This window comes from Clarias gariepinus, chromosome 3, assembly GCF_024256425.1.
Source record: "Clarias gariepinus isolate MV-2021 ecotype Netherlands chromosome 3, CGAR_prim_01v2, whole genome shotgun sequence".
Lineage (NCBI taxonomy): Eukaryota > Metazoa > Chordata > Actinopteri > Siluriformes > Clariidae > Clarias > Clarias gariepinus.
In genome coordinates, this window is record NC_071102.1 from 35,752,630 (window position 1) to 35,767,292 (window position 14,663).

At 40.0% G+C, this 14,663-nt stretch overlaps 1 pseudogene; it reads left to right on the top strand.

The window, feature by feature from the left end:
* Positions 1-12,554, top strand: part of LOC128518686 (NACHT, LRR and PYD domains-containing protein 12-like) — a 35,611-nt pseudogene extending 23,057 nt beyond the window's left edge.
* The last annotated feature ends 2,109 nt before the right edge of the window (positions 12,555-14,663 follow it).

A 14,663-nucleotide genomic window follows, 5' to 3' on the forward strand; every position in this document is an offset into this window, starting at 1 on the left:
TGTTTCCTTGTTAGTCTGATGTCCTTTTTTTAACTGTTTCCTTGTTAGTCTGATGTCCTTTTTTAAAATGCTGTGTTAGTTTTACGCCAAATGTTAAAACTCTGCACACCTTCCAAAAAGGTTAACTGTTGCCTTATCGGTCCACAAAATATTTGCCCAAATAATCAAGATATTTTTTGGCAAATGTGAGACGAAGCTGTGTTCTTTTTTTGGTCAGCAGTGGCTTTCCCCTTTTGAGGAACTCTCCTCATTTTTGCCCAGTTCCCTTTCAAAGGCTACACTCGGTTCTGCGTGAAAACGCTATGGGGAACATCTTTTTATGTTGCCGGATGTGAAGCATGTGTGTATTAAACGCCAAATTTTGGCCTATATAAACTCTGTAGAGTGACGTCATCTAATTAGACGCACCTGCAGGTTATAAGTACAGGTGAACCGGAAACATTCCTCAGATTTTTTGTCTTCACCGCTTTGTGCGCGTGTGTGTCAACAAGCATACTAAAAATCTAACAGCAAATTTAATTCTTATAAAACTCACCAGACAATAATGTCGGAGTTTAGAGCTAGATGTCCCCCTCCGTGCGATAATTTCCTTTCGGAGGGCGATATGCACACTTTCTGCTTTGAATGTTTGGGTGAGAAGCACGCTCTCGAAGGGCTTAATGGAGAGTGCGAGCACTGTGATCTTCTTCCCATGAGGCTGCTACGCGCGCGCCTCGCGTTCTTTAGGGAGCCACGAGCTGTGCTGCACTCATGTGGATCACAGGCTGACTTGGCCGAAGCACGAGAGACGGAGTCCCCCATTTCTCTCGTCCTCTCCCCGATCCCGAACTCTCTCCTTCCACTTCACGAGCGCACTCCGGTGCTTCTCGTGGGTGCGTTGAAGAGACTCACTCTCCTGCTTCTGTGGAAATGGTAATAGCTTCCTCAGAACGCTCCTCTAAAGAGGAGAGAGAATATGAGGAGCTGCTTGAAGTTATACCGCGTGCAGTTGAACGACTGCATATTGATTGGCCACAGGAGCAAGCTCACCCAAAGCATCACCCAAAATTACACGACAGATTCCTGTCGGGTGGCCAGGAGATGAAGCCACAACGCCGCTCTCTCCCATTCTTTGATGACCTCCACAACGAAATATCTCGTTCTTGGAGGAATCCTTTTTCTTCCCGTATTTTTGTTCCATCGACTTCGTTTTATTCAAATATCGTGGATGCAAAAACACGAGGCTACACCATGATGCCCCCAAATAGAAGAGATGCTTGCGGGCTATCTCTCTCCTGCGGCATCATCTTCATTAAAGAAACCAACACTTCTCTCCAAGCCGTGTAGAACTTCTTCTACCCTTGTAGGGAAAGCGTTTCAAGCAGCATGTCACGCCGGCGCTTCCTTGCACACCATGGCGGTTTTGCGGGCGTACCAGGCTGATCTGCTAAAAGATCTGAGCACGAGCAGCACTGTGAATCAAGAAGCATTCACTGAATTACGCCGGGCTACTGATTTATCCCTGCGTGCGACTAAACAAACAGCGCATGCTATCGGTCGTTCTATGGCCTCTTTGGTAACTGCTAAAAGACACCTATGGCTAAATCTAACAGGCATCAAGGATAAGGACAGAACTTTCCATCTTGATGCTCCTGTTTCACCTTCCAGCCTATTCGGCAATGCTGTTAATATCGGCGCCACTAGGTTTCGAGAGGCTAGGCTGTATGAACAGGCCTTTGGGAAATTTCTCCCATGCCATGCTCGGGAGTCGAGGCCGTCGGTCACCCAGCCTCGACCAGATCTGATTTTCGCCAGGCGAGAGGCGAGAACTGGACTGGGGTACGGCTCGTCGCCCCTCACAGACCGCCTCCAAAAGATCAGATCGCCACACTGTATTCTTCACTAAAAATAAGTCCTGATAGCCTACGCGCTCAGGACTGCGGGGGTGTCGCTCCCCCTTTGTTTCTTAGGGTTGAGACCCAACGCCACGAAAAGCGTGCTCTTTACTGTTCAAAGGACAGCATATTGGGTGCCTCATGGGATTCGATCATAAGCGGGCACAGCTGTCTCCCACTCGTGTCGAATCCATTTTCAACTTTCCTTAAGGAAAGTGCCCTACTACTCTCAGGACAAACGTAACTGCTATTTCAGCCTGTCACGTCCTAATTGATGGGGTTACTGTGGGAAAACACCCCCCCCCCCCTTTTTTTTTAACCACTAGAGTCAGCACATCAGGTTTCTGACGCTTAAGATAGTTTTTCTAATGGCCTTTATCTCTCTAAGAGGATTGGAGATTTGTCAGTCTCCCCATCCTGCCTAGACTTGCCCCTGGGCTAGTTAGGGCCATTTTGCTTCCTTACTGAACTATCTTCTGAAAGTTCCATTAACAACATGCACCCTATTATTTTTTAAGCCTTCTGTCCTCCACCTTTACAGCTTCGGAGCAGGAGAGGCTTCACTTACTGTCCAGTACGTGCTGTTCAGATTTACGTCCACCACATCGGCAAGTCAGAGCAGCTTTTACATGTTTTGTGGCCACAACCGGGGGGCAGTCGCCACTACACAGGGTGAGAGATGCTATTGCCCTCTCCTATGAGGCGCGTGGGCTCACTTCGCCTCTAGAAATCAGGGCTCATTTAACCAAGGGGATCGCCTCATCTATTGCACTAGCAAAAGGTATTCCCCTGCAGCAAGTTTGTGACGCAGAGCGTCTCTCTCCGCACACATTAATTAGATTTTATAGTCTGGATGTTCATGCCACTCCGGGCTCACGAGTCCTCGAGTCAGCTTCCCAGACGTAGTTCTGAGACCTCTCGGCCTTGTGTGCACACGCTACACAACTCAGGGGTCCAGACACTTACTCTCGTTCCCATAGCGTTTTCACGCAGCAGCCTTTGAAAGGGAACGTCTCGGTTTACTTTGCTGTAACCCTGTTCCCTCAAAAGGCGGAAAACAAGATGCTGCGTCCCAATGCCGCACTGCCTCGTGACCGGACGTCCGTTCAGACAAATCAATCTGAGAAATGTTTTCGGTTCACCTGTATTTATAACCTGCAGGTGCGTCTACTCAGATGACGTCACCCTACCGTGGTTATATAGGCCAAAATTTGGCGTGTTTGATACACACATGCTTCACAACCAGCAACATGAAAAGATGTTTCCCATAGCGTTTTCACGCAGCATCTCGTTTCCCCCTTTCAGGGAACAAGGTTACAGCAAAGTAACCCGAGACGTCTCTTTCTTATTGTTAGATCCTGAGCACTGACCTTCACTGAGGCAAGTAACGCCTGCAGGGGAATGTTCACTAGTGTTACATGTTTTCTCCATCCCGTGGTTCACTGTAGTCCCAAAGCCCTAGAAATGGCTTTGTGTTCCTTTCCTGACTGGACTGGTACATGTAAATTAATTTGTTTCTCATCTGTTCTTGATTTGTTTTAGATTCTGTTGCTTGTTTAAATCATTTAGTGCTCTTCACTTTGTCATGAAGTTTCTATTCAAGGTATTTCTTGATTCAACAGGTTTGACAGTAATCAGACCTGCTTGTAATAAGTAAAATTTAACTCAGCATTCCAAAAAGTCACAATTCAGTATGATTTAGCTAGCAAATTAATTTTGTATTTTTTTCCCTTAATAAATTAAATCATAATTTGATTGGGTTATTTTTGTTTAATATTTCTTTTTGATAATCTCATCCATTTAATTTTGAAAAATATGCAAAAAATATCAGTGAAATACCTTTTCCAGGCACTGTATAAATCAGGGCTAGGGATGATCTATGTCATAGCGATGAAAGACTGCAGTGACTCTTTTATAAAAATAAAAATAAATCCTGCTGAACTGATCTATGTGTCCCGAAATGAGAGAGTGAAGAGTGTGTCATTGTCTCTCTGCAGGTTGTATGACTGTGATATCTTAGTGGAAGGATGTGCTGCCCTGACTTCAGCTCTGAGATCAAACCCCTCACAACTGAGAGAACTGGATCTGTCTAGAAATAACCTCAGAGATTCAGGAATGAATGTACTCAAGGATGCACTGAAGAATCCTCACTGTAAACTGAAGACACTGAAGTAAGATCATCACTCTGAGAGTCCAAAGCAGAGGTTTTAGGATCAGCTTTAAATATCCTGAAGATAAATAACATTTCATTTCAGTCCACATTAATGTTTTTCCTAATCTGGTGTAAGGAGATCAGGGATGCTTGCAGCATGAACATAAACCTCTTTCACAAAGCCTATTTAAGATAGTAATATTGCTCTTTATCGCATGTTTCAGATAACGTTATCCAGAACGACTTACATTTTACCCCTTATGACTTATGAGCAAGGGTTAAAGACTTTGCTCAAGGGCCGAACAATGGCAGCTTGCTGGTGCTGGAGATTGAGCCTGGGATCTTCTGATCAGTAATCTAATTCCTTGTCTACTGAGCCACCCCTGGCCTCTCTAACTTGTTGGTTCTTTTCTCACCATGGACTTGATTTATCAAGCTTTTAGTAAAGTTATAAAAGGTTAATTTTTGTTATAATTATGTGTCTATAATGATCAACTGCAATGGGCAAAGTGGGCTTTTGGCACAGCCTATCTGAATGTAATGACACACACACACACACACACACACATCAGGGAGTCTTTCCTTGCTATCATCGCTTCTAGAATGCTCATCAGGGACAAACTGATCATTGTACAGTAATTTATACATATTTTCTCACATTATTTCAACTTATTTTCATTTGATTTAGAAATCATATTTTTCCAACATGAAGTTGGTATGGAAATTTTAATTTCATTCACAACCCACTCTTAAAATCTATTAATGGGGAAGGCATAAAAATGCTTTTCACTGGATTTGACAAGTTAATTGTGTCAAAAGGCTGTTTTCATTTATTCAAATGTCCACACTGACAGGTAAAGTTTCTCAATGTCCATTAAACTGAGTTTCTGTTCCCATTTGAAAGTATGCCAAATGTCATTTTAAAAAAGCAGTTTATTTCCACAGTATATTTTATATATTAAATTGCAGTAATTAATGTGAATTATATAAACTGAGAGTGAAGAGTGTCATTGTCTCTCTGCAGTTTAGATAGATGTGATATCTCAGATGAAGGCTGTGCTGCTCTGAGTTTAGCTCTGAGCTCAAACCCCTCACACCTGAGACAACTCGATCTGTCTACGAATAACCTCAGAGACTCAGGAGTGAAGTGTCTCTCTGCTGTACTGGAGAATCCTCACTGTAAACTAGAGACACTGAGGTAAGATCATCTCTCTGAGAGTCACATGACCAGCTCCCCGGTAAGACACATTTAATATTTAATACATAAATAAAACTTAAACTTGATGAAACTTAGTGAATGACAAAGAACTTAATGTGTCATGAGTTTTTTTCTCAGACAGACATACTGATTTTTTCAAAGAATACAAAGACCGATAGTTTATAATTGACTAACTTACTCCCATCTTATGTTCATAAAAAATATGGAGTGATTGATCTGATTATCTAAAAAAGTAATGTAAATATTATACACTATGTAAATAATAGTGTTTCTTGATCACGACTATGCCCCATGCTAGCACAGAAGTCATCATAACATCTTCCGACCTACAAATTATGCTGCTAAATACTATTAATTTTCATTTTAGGTTGAATGCAATTGCTTTATTTTCATTATTGTTCTCATTATTCCTATTGTTAAAAATGTGAAGTGGTCAAAAAAATAAAAAACATTCTCATGGCTTTATTCCCTGGACCAGATCTAATGCCCACTTTTTAGTAAGTGGACAGGAAATAAGATGCTTGTTTAAAAAAAATTCAAACAAGCATCTCATAATAACCAGATTCTCAGCATCAGCTCCCTTTCGCCTTAGGACTTAGGCAAGCCTAAATCAAATTCAAATTTAAATTTTATTTGTCACATACACAGTCATACACAGTACGGTATGCAGTGAAATGCTTACACGTGACCTTAAAAATGTAAAAACAATTAACAAGAAATAAAGAATTAACAAGAAATAAGAAAGAGAAATAGAAAAGAAACAATAAATAAATAGTTTAACTATAAGAAAGTAGAACAAAATATAAACATTTTCTAAAATATACAAGAAATATAAAGTATATAAGGAAATAAATGAAAAATGTCCAGAAGTGTGCAAATGTGCAATGTGTGTGCAAATGTGCTATGTCCATGATTGTCCTGTCTACAGTGTACTAGGTTGTGTGCACAGATGAATAATGTCCATGAGTGTCTATTTCTGTGCAGTGTTGCAAAAACACGGAGATGATTAGTCTTGTGTGTTAATCTGGTTGAGAGACCGTATCGCCTACGGGAAGAAGCTTCTCCTCAGTCTCTCTGTGTTGGCCTTCAGGGAGCGAAAGCGCTTTCCAGACTGCAACAGAGAGAACAGCCCATTGTTGGGGTGGCTGAGGTCCTTCAAGCTCTTCCTGCCCGTGGTCCAGCACCGCTTGCTGTAGATCAAGTGCAGGTCAGCGGTTCGGTGCGGATGATGCGCTCAGCTGATCGCACCACCCTCTGTAGAGTTCGTCTGTCCTGCATGGTGCTTTTTCCGAACCAGGTCTAGATGTTTTCCATCAGGATGCTCTCTATGGTGCAGAAGTAAAAGTTCCTGAGCACCTTAGAGGGCAGTCTAAAGTCTCTCAAGCACCTGAGGTGGTAGAGACGCTGCCGGGCCTTTTTTTTACCACGGTGTTAATGTGACAGGACCATGACAGGTCCTGCGTGATGTGAACACCGAGGTATCAGTAGCTGTCCACTCTCTCCACTGGGCTCCTGTTGATGACCATTTCTCCATATTTCCAACCTCCTCCAGGTAGGCTGTCTCGTCGTTGTCAGAGAACAGGCCCACCAAGACAGTGTCGTCAGCAAACTTGATGGTGGTGGAGTTCGTAGTGGCTATGCAGTCATAGGTGTACACTGAGTACAGCAGGGGGCTCAGAACCCTCCAGTGCTGAGAGTGAGGGAGGCTGAGACATGTCCGCCCATCCTTACTGCCTGTGGTCTGCCAGTTAGAAGGTTGGAGATCCACCAAGTTGGATCACCATGCTTCTGCCAGTCATTACTATGAATGATAATGTAATCTTAATATGAGCTGGCATACATGGCGTGTTGACCAGGGCTCTGGATATTTATCCTATATCTAAGCATCATCGAGAGCTAACTCTGTGTGGTAAACGCTGGTACAAATCAATTTAATGCCTAATAGTTCATTACATTTTTTAGCATACATGACTTAAAGGTAGGCATTGATTAGTCAAAATCTCTTTTGGAATTTTGACTGGGTAAAGTGAGTCTGCAACACTGCATGCTGAAATATAGACTGTTAACTCTATAAGTAGCAAAAAGTAATGTAGGTAGCACAAAGTAATGCCCACATGCAGTAAGATCTAATCGCACAAGGAGAAAATTTACAGGTCCTAATTTCATACAGTGGTACCTTGGCATAAGAATGGCCCAACTTAAGAATTTTTCCCTAGTTGTCTCGGCATACAAAGCATTTTCGGTATACGAGTGAACAAACCAAGCGGAACCGAATGCGGGCTAAGTTGCATGCATGTCCGAGAGCCATTCAAAATTTGTTTGTATCAGTGTTTTGTTTTGTTTTTTGCTAAATTTAGTGAAGACTTAGCACTATGGATCCCAAGAATGCAAGCAAGAACGATAGCAAAAAGAAAAGGGAGCCACTTTCAGTTTTGTTTTTAAATCAGCTGGTGCCAAGAAGAATCATAAATGAAGGTAAAGTGAGGTTTAATGTCTATTTATTTTATAGTTTACTACATTTACATTTTACATTTCTAAATGTAAAAATATGATTATAGTGTTGGAAATTGGTAATATTTTGGGTGACTGGAACGAATTATCTGCATTTATATTATTTCCTATGGGAAAAAAGCGTTTTCCAATACGAAATTTTAAATGAAAAAGTTTCTGCTGAACTCATCTGTGTCTCCTGACCTAAGAGAGTGAAGAGTGTGTCATTGTCTCTCTGCAGGTTGAGTGGTTGTGAGATCTCAGATGAAGGCTGTTCTGCTCTGACTTCAGCTCTGAGCTCAAACCCCTCACACCTGAGAGAACTGGATCTGTCTTGTAATAAATTTGGAGACTCAGGAGTGATCTGTCTCTGTCCTGTACTGGGGAATCCTAACTGTAAACTGGAGACACTGAGGTGAGATCATCTCCTTGAGAGTCACATGACCTGCTCATTAGTAACACACATTCTCTAATAGTGAGACTTAAGCCAAGATTTTAAGTTTAGCATCAGATATTATAAGGAGGAGGATAATTTCTGAGTCATCTCAGTTATGCTTATATCATGTTCTTTTTACAGTTTTTGTAGTAGTATAAAGATTAGTTTTCCAAAAGCATTGCAGCACAGACTTCATTGTTTAATGGTAGAGCCTGAATCACTTTAAACACTCGAATATCGATCATACTTGTAGCCATGCTTGTAGAAACTTTATACCAAATTGTTCTTGTAAAATAGACCAAATTGAATTTTACTCACACACATACAGTATACACAAAATTAGCCTTAAATAACAATCTTTTAGTAAAGTTTTGTCTAAATGTGTATTTAAGTCAAACCAACCAAAAATGTATTTTGTCATTACAAAGATTGCTGAAATGTTAATTGCATTTGTATTTTAACATCTGTTTTCACACACACACAGGTCCTAATTTATCAGTCTTTATGCAAAGTTGTGTTTAATTGTCCACCAGTGTTGGGTGTAACGCGTTCCTTTGTAATCTAACACGTTAGGTCCGCCATTTAAGTACTCAGTTATTTAGTTACTTTTTAAAAATCTGTTATTTAGACAATTTATGTAATCCATGAGCCAGACAGCCGTGATTCCTAATCCCATAATGTGTGTGTGAAAGTCGTCCTACAAGCCCTGCCCCGATAGCCCCGTCCCCCTCTGTTATTCTTGCTGTTGTACAACTATCTCACCTATGCGGTTTGAATATGCGAGGACCGACACGCGGAAAGATGGAACCTAATCACAGGTCCAAGAAACCGCGTTGGTGAGATAGGGGTATTAGTAATTAACAGATTATGGGCCAAACTTCGCTAAGTGATGATGGTAGAATAATTATTAAGGTCTTGACTAAAACAACATGCACGAGGAATCACAAAGGAGTTTTTATTTTCTGCAATGGAAAAGTACTCGAACTAGTTACTTTTATCAAAAAGTAATGCTGTAATGTTACTTTAAAAAGTAACGTCCCCCAACACTTTTGTCCAAATACCCAACACTCCCCAGTATGTTTCAGACATAATAGTGCAGTAATCTTTGCGAATGACACAACAACATTGAAGAGTGTGTCACTGTCTCTCTGCAGGCTGTTTTGTTGTGATATCTTAGATGAAGGCTGTGCCGCCCTGACTTTAGCTCTCAGCTCAAACCCCTCACACCTGAGAGAACTGAATCTGTCTTGGAATAAATTTGGACACTTAGGAGTGAAGAGTCTCTGTCCTGGACTAGAGAACCCTAACTGTAAACTAGAGACACTGAGGTAAGATCATCTATCTGAGAGTCACATGACCTGCTCCTCAGGTTGCACGTACTGAAATTAAATTATTTTGCTCTGTTCAAAGCACACATTTTACCACACACACACACATTTTGTCAGCCATTCTAATGCAATCTCAGCAATAATCATTATTTAGCAGGATTGTAAGTATTAAGGCCATATCATCGATAGCGCTTCCACTTCTACCAACAACATCAGTGATCTTACTGTAGGTTTAGCACCTATGCTATCAGCACCAGTGTTATATTTAGTATCAGTACAATGATTAGCTTTAATGTCAGGATTGTTTGCAGTTATTATCGTTAGTATTATTGCTGGACACAACACTGACGTTTATGTATTGACGTTACTGCTCACCTGCTAACTGTCTACCCCCCTGCTAGTCCCGTATCTCGGCTTTGTCGGCCCCTGAACTCTCCAGCTGCACTGCTCTGTGTAAACAACTTAACTTTTTATGCCTAAAGTTTGATCATTGGAAACATCTCAGTACTGGGGAACATAATGTAACTGCTCCCACACTGCTTATATTATTGAGGGCTTCATCTTGGTTATTAACAAACAAAAATATCATTATATGACATAAGGATTTAAGATTGCTATGACTCTATTTATAAAAATTCCTGCTAAACTAATATGCATGTTCTGAACCGACAAGGTGAAAAGTGTCTCATTGTCTCTCTGCAGTTTGTGTGGTTGTGATATCACAGATGAAGGCTGTCCTGCTCTGACTTCAGTTCTGAGTTCAAGCCCCTCACACCTGAGAGAACTGGATCTGTCTCAAAATAAAATTACAGATGCAGGAGTGAAGTGTCTCTGTGCTGCCCTGAAGAGTCCTAACTTTAAACTGGAGATACTGAGGTAAGATCATCTCTATGCCAGTCTCATGACCTGCTTTTCAGTTGGACACTGTTGCAGCAGAAGTGTCACCTGCAGACAGGGAGGGGCAGGTGAAATGGCAGGTAAAATGCAATGGTTACACCAGTATGTAGCGCAATTATCAAGATGATATATTTGTGTTTTTTCCTTGGGTTGTCAGGAGCCAATAAAAAAGCCACTGAAAATTAAAGAATTAAGGCAAAAAAACTGAATCATCACAAGCCTTTTTTCCACATTCTCCTTCCCACCAAACCTTTTAAGTGTTAAAATGGTGTCAAAACAAAACCCATAATCTAGGGAAGACAACATCATGAAGTCCACGTCCTTTGATGACTCTCGTTAGTATTAACCAAAGCCACTATTGTCAGCCAAGACACTGTTTACTGCCCACTTTCTGCATGCTCAGAGCATGTTTGTGTATCTTGTTCTTCATCCAGTGAATGAACAGTCTTTAACCCTAAAAAGCCCCTCTCAAGTGTTTGTTTGAAAAGAAATGTTTGCGTGAATGGCTGATCTGATATCACTTAAATACTTGGTGAAGTTTATGTTGTCTGATGTTGTCTGATGTTGTCTGATGGGACCAGACTGACCCTATTCCAGAGTGGCGAACGCGTCAGGGCATGACAATTCTTAGGATGTTTGGGAAATGAAGGATTGTGGGAAATTAAATATTACCTTTTCAACACTCTCTGCCTGGTGCACTGGCACACTGTCACAGCTCTCTCTATATATCTCTCTCTCTTTCTCTGCAAACACAGAGACGTCAATAAAAATGATCAAACTGCATAATAAAAACATCAAATTAAAAATTAATTATTGATAAGAATAAATAAATACATACATAAAACATCAAATAAAACATTGATATGAACATTAAACTGCATAATGAGTCACAGGTGGGAAACATCATATGTTCACCCACCTCTCTGTTTGAAGATGATGCTCGGACACACCCATAGGCTTAGAAAAGAAGTGCATGAAGCAATGCACCCATCAGGCATAGTGTCCACTGTACAAGCCTCCGGAGGCAGTGTTATGATCCGGGGTTGCTTCAGTTTCTTAGGTCTAGACTCAAACATTTATGTGGCAATGAAATAAAATCAGCTGATGACCTGAACTGAATGATCACATCTATGGAGGAGTTCTTCCCTGATGGCACAGGCATATTTCAGGACTCAAATAGTGAAAGTCTGTCTCTGGAAGACCTGAGGAATCATTTTCAGGAAGCATGACCACAGAGTCCTAACCTCAAGCGCATTGAAAGACTTTCGGACATGCTGGTAAAGACGTTATGGAGTGATTTGACTTTGCCGTCATTTATACAAGATCTCAGCCAGAATTTATGTAACTCAAAACTCCAGACAGAAATATAAGACATTGCATAAGGTTATTAAAACACTGTCATGACACATGGGGGCTATTAATTCAAATCAAAGCTAAAGACAATCGAACAAAATTAGAGTCTAGTGATTAGATAGACATACTGCACATCATGAAAACAATACCCAATGCTGACATCAGAAAAACAATGAAGGACAAAAAGGACATAAACATCATATTCGCATATGTAAACAGACGCAAAAAAACACACTAATTAATTTTTTTTTTTTTTACATTTATATAGAGTATTCATACACTGAACAAAAATATGAACGCAAAACTTTTATTTTTGCTCCCATTTTTCATGAGCTGAACTCAAAGATCTGTAACATTTTCTACATACACAAAAGGCACATTACTCTCAAATATTGTTCACAAATCTGTCTAAATCTGTGTTAGTGAGCACTTCTCCTTTGCCGAGATAATCCATCCCATATCACAGGTGTGGCATATCAAGGTGCTGATTAGACAGCATGAAAATTGCACAGGTGTGCCTTAGACTGCCTTTTAAAAGACATGCAATAATGGTATGAACGCTGAATGTTTTTTTTTTTTTAAGATGGAATGTTTTAATAAAGGTAAAGTTCAGGATTGTGTCATTCTGTCTCTGCAGATTGGCATATTGTGACAGGAAGGCTGTGCTGCTCTGTCTTCAGCTCTGGTATCATCACCCTCACCTCTGAAGAATCTGGATCTGTCTAATGATATCCTCTTGTCCTTAGATAGGAGGATCATTTTCAGTATTAGATGTACAGAATGCAAATTATATTTAAACAAGTAATTACTCACTTACTCTCCGTCAATATACTTTATCCTGTATTCAGGGTCGCGGGGGCCTGGAGCCTATCCCAGAAGGCTTAGGGGAAGAGGCAGGGTACACCCTGGACAGGGCACACACACTCATTCACACACTATGGGCAATTAGCCTAATCTGAAGGAGTACCCGGAGTAAATCCACCAAGCACGGTGAGAACATGCAAACTCCATGCACACAGAAACAGCCCACATGGAAAAAACCTCTATAAAACATATATGTTTTAATATAGGTTTGATATAGGTTTTTAATATATGTGACATATATAAAATTGGCCGTTTTCCTATATTATATGTACATATATGTACATATATGCGTACATATATGTGTGCGTGCATATATGTACCTATAGACATATATGTGACATATATAAAATTGGCCGTTTTCCTATATTATATGTACATATATGTACATATATGCGTACATATATACGTGCGTGCATATATGTACCCATATAGACATATATGTGACATATATAAAATTGGCCGTTTTCCTATATTATATGTACATATATATGTACATATATACGTGCATATATGTACCTAGGTGCATATATATGCATCTATATTTTTACCTAGATATTAGTAAAATTATTAAAATCCACAGCTGTTAGACAACATAAATAAAAGCCCAAAATGTAGAAATTTAATTTTTTTATTTTTTTAAGAACAATCAAATAGTAAAAGAACAAAAATAAGACAAAAAAAACTCAACAGGAAGAAAACATATATATATATATTTTAAGGACCTTCTCAGCTTCGTGAGCTTTGAATTGATAGATGTGCCTGTCTGCCCTCGGGTGGCTGCCGGCCACTTCTTCAATGTAGCATCTAGAAAAGACAAAAATAATAAGACAGTATAATAATAATAAATTATTATTTATTAAAACGTTTATAAACATCTGTAAACTCCATAAGGCATTAGCTTAGCCACCGGGAAATATCATGTTTGTGCTACATACAGAAAGGCAGCATGTTAGCATGATTTACCTAAACTATGTAAATGGCATTGAAAGCCAATGTGTCACACAAGCTGACAAGAGCTAGCTGAAGTGAGGAAAATTTTTACTAATATTAGTTTAATATTATCAGAATAAGAGTTATATAAGACTTAATAACTTACCCAGTGTGTCCTCCTGGATTCTCTCTTCAAAATGCTCCCCGTTCGTCGTCAGGGCCACACAGTCTTCTTCTGAGGTAAATGTAAACTCCTCCCACTTTCCAGAACATTCTGAAGAGTTTCCTTGTCAGGGGGCGTGGCCGTGGTATGTAAATTAGCCGGATTGATTTCCGTGTGATTGGCGTGTGGGCGTGTCCTGCCTCGGGTCATTAGCAGATAATGCGACAGAAATTCTAAAATGTGTTTTTTATTTAGTTAGTTCTTAGTTATTGCCTTGATAATAAAAAATATGAGCGCATCATGTATGACAGTTGCCAAAGTGAGATATGAGCTAAAATGACCAGATCCTGCCATGAGCTATATAGGAGACATATCTTGTATGTACATATAGGGCTTATATGTGGATATAAAGAAGCAATACAGGAGACCTATATGGCCTGTATATGCACATATATGCACCTCAATTTTGCCTATATGCAGCATATATATTATCATATATATGCATATATACTGCATATAGGCTTCATATATGCGCATATATCCCCATATAGGTGAGGATAAATGCGCATATATACTGCATATAGGCCTTCATATATGCGCATATATCCTCATATAGGTCAGGATATATGTGAATATATACTGCATATAGGTGAAGATATATGCGCATATATCCTCATATAGGTGAGGATATATGCGCATATATCCTCATATAGGTGAGGATATATGTGCATATATACTGCATATAGGTGAAGATATATGTGCATATATCCTCATATAGGTGAGGATATATGCGCATATATACTGCATATAGGTATCATATATGCGCATATATCCTCATATAGGTGATGTAAACCCAGTAGAAATCTGTCAAGAAACTGTCTTCTGTACATGATTTCTGGAAGCGATCCAGCAGGCATGGATTGAACGTGTGCCACCAAAGTACAACATAGATATCCT